This window comes from Jaculus jaculus, chromosome 16 (assembly GCF_020740685.1).
Source record: "Jaculus jaculus isolate mJacJac1 chromosome 16, mJacJac1.mat.Y.cur, whole genome shotgun sequence".
Classification (NCBI taxonomy): domain Eukaryota; kingdom Metazoa; phylum Chordata; class Mammalia; order Rodentia; family Dipodidae; genus Jaculus; species Jaculus jaculus.
The window spans coordinates 60,771,765-60,774,760 of NC_059117.1; positions in this window are offsets into that span (position 1 = coordinate 60,771,765).

Consider the following 2,996-nt stretch of genomic DNA (forward strand, 5'->3'; position numbering starts at 1 on the left):
ACTCAAGATGGATAAAGGAAACTCTAAGAAGCCAAAGGCAAAATGTCATTATGTGCATTGTGCAAACCTGCCGGAAGGAACACAAGAAGAATCAACCAGATGCTTCTGTCAACTTCTCTGAGTTCTCTAAGAGGTGCTCAGAGAGGTGGAAGACCATGTCTGCTAAATAAAGAGAAAAATTTGAAGACATGGCCAAGGCTGACAAGGCTCTTGTAGTAGTCAGCCTCAAGTTGCTGGTATGAACCTCCAGACTAGACACAATTATGGGAGGAAGAAGGGATTTATTTGAAGCTTACAGATCCAGGGGAAGTTTCATAATGGCAGAAAAGTTGGCCCCCTTTCACAGAACCAAGCAGAGAGAGAGAGAGAAACACCATCACCAACACACCAGCACAAGCAAGCACGCTTCAGGGACTCCAGGCAAAGCTCAGGCACTTTGCATATCTTTAGACTAGAATTTCAAATCCGTACCCACACCTTAGGGCTGGGTCCTAGGATCTGCCCAGTGACATCTCCTTCAACCAGGCAGCTGGAGAGCCAAGAAGCTTCAATAAAACTCCTGAATCTATTGGGGGACATATATTCAAACTACCACAGCTTGTTATAAGAGAGAAATAAAAACCTAGATTCCTCCTAAAGGGGAAACAAAAAAGAAGTTCAAGGATCCTAATGCACTCCAGAGGCCTCTTTTGACTTTCTTCTTGTTCTGTTCTGAGTATCACCCCCACGTTGAAGGAGAACTTCCCAGCCTGTACATTGGTGACATTGTAAAGAAAAGGGGAGAGAGCATTGCTGTGGATGGCCAGCCGCCTTGGGAAAAGAAAGCTGCCAAGCTGAAGGAAAAGTATGAAAAGGATATTGCTACACAGACCTAAAGAAAAGATTGATGCAGCCAAAAAAAAAAAAAAAAAAAAAAAAGAGTTATAAAGGCTGAAAAGAGCAAATCAAATAAAAAAGGATGAGGAGGACAGTTGTGTTGGCGCACACCTTTAATCCCAACACTAGGGAGGCAGAGGTGGGAGGATCGCTGAGATTTTGAGACCATCCTGAGACTACATAGTGAATTCCAGGTCAGCCTGAGCTACAGTGAGATCCTACCTCGAAAAACAAAAAAACAAACAAACAAAAACAAAAAAAGAAGAGGGGGAGGAAAATGGAAGATAAAGAGGAGGATGAGGATGAAGAACATCATGATGAATAAGTTGGTTCTAGTGGTTTTTCTCTTGTATATAAAGCATTTTGCACACCCCATACACAACTCATTCCTTTTAAAGAAAAAAAAATGAAATGTAAGGCTGAGTAATATTTGTTTTTAAACTGTACAGTGTCTTGTTTTGTCTAATTAACATATTACCAAATGTGTCTTCAGATAGCCCTGTCCCTGGTGGTATTTTCAATAACCACTAACCTTGCCTGGTACAAGGGGTTTGTAAGTTGGCATGAAAATTTAAAGTAGGTTCTTATTGGTGCACAACACAAATTAGTTATATATGGGAATGGCAGTTTTTCTTTCATCTTCAGTTGTCTCTGATATAGTTTACATGAAATAATTGTTGTTCTGTTAACTAAATACCACTCTAATTTCCAAAAAAAGAATGCTGCTGTTTTGTTGACATTCTGAATGCTTCTAATGAAATACAATTTTTTTATTAAAAAAATGAAATATGGGCTGGAGAGATGGCTTAGCAGTTAAGCGCTTGCCTGTGAAGCCTAAGGACCCTGGTTCGAGGCTTGATTCCCCAGGACCCACATTAGCCAGATGCACAAGGGGGCGCATGTGTCTGGAGTTCCTTGGCAGTGGTTGGAAGCCCTGGCACACCCATTCTCTCTCTGTGTGTCTCTTTTTCTCTCTGTTACACTCAAATAAATAAATTTTTAAAAAATGAAACATTAGGTCTGGAGTTGTGGTTACATGCTCTGGGGCTTCCCAAACATATGCAAGGCCCTGGATTGACTTCTCAGCACTGTGGTAGGATGGGTCAATAGTCTACTCTTGTTTTCACTGTGTATATGAAGCTTAATTAAAGGCCAAAAGAAATAATTTCACTGTTTTTACTAACAGAATGGGACAAACAAATAAAAGTCACCTGAATTTTTCTATGGGAGATAAGTCCCTATATTCTTGGGATAAACGTGCTTGATTTTACTTTGTCATCAGCACCTTTGTTCTTCCCTATTGGCACATATTTCTGTGAATCAATCAGGACTTTCTGAAAGAGGTGAATTTATGACTATTCTTTAACTCTGACAACTGGATTTCTGTAGGCCTAAGGAGTAAAGGGTGTGTGCTAATTTGAGACAAAAAGGTTCAGAAAACTGTGTGTGATTGTTTCCTTGCCTTGTGAATCTCCTGAAACATATTTTTGGATTCTTTTGACCCTGCTTAGTTCATGACACCATATTTGAGAAGAAACAGACAAACTAGAGTGTGTTTAGAGGAGAGTGATCTGAATGATGACAGAACACCAGCACAGGTCACATGAGAGATGTGAAGAACAGGGGGCTGGTTCTTCAGGGAGCAGGCAAGCCACTGGGCATGCCTGGCACCTTTAAACAATGAGAGGCCATTGCCATTTTTCCACAACTCCAAACATATCACAAGGAAAGGAATGGAAGATCGCCTAGGGGTGACAAAAGTCAAGCAGCCTATGTCTCTGGGTACACTGAAGCAGACCTCTTAGAATGCCATCTGGTAAGCTCATTTCCACTACTGGCTGAGCTTCCACCTCCTCACAGGTCCCATAGTGCCGCCTCTGGGAGTCAGCAGTTGTGCTATAACAGGTATTCAGAATATGGCCCATTTCCTGGTTTTGGTTTCTGGCTCTGTGGTGGGGGAAGTGGGGGAGTGATTATTTCCAGAAGCCTTAGAAACTTATGACGTCTCAGAAGCAATGAGCTTTCTATCACCCATGGGCCCCAGTAGCTCTGTGCCAATTCTTCCCGTGCAACCCGGCTACTGTCACCCTGTCAACACCTCAACTTGGTAAAATCTGACT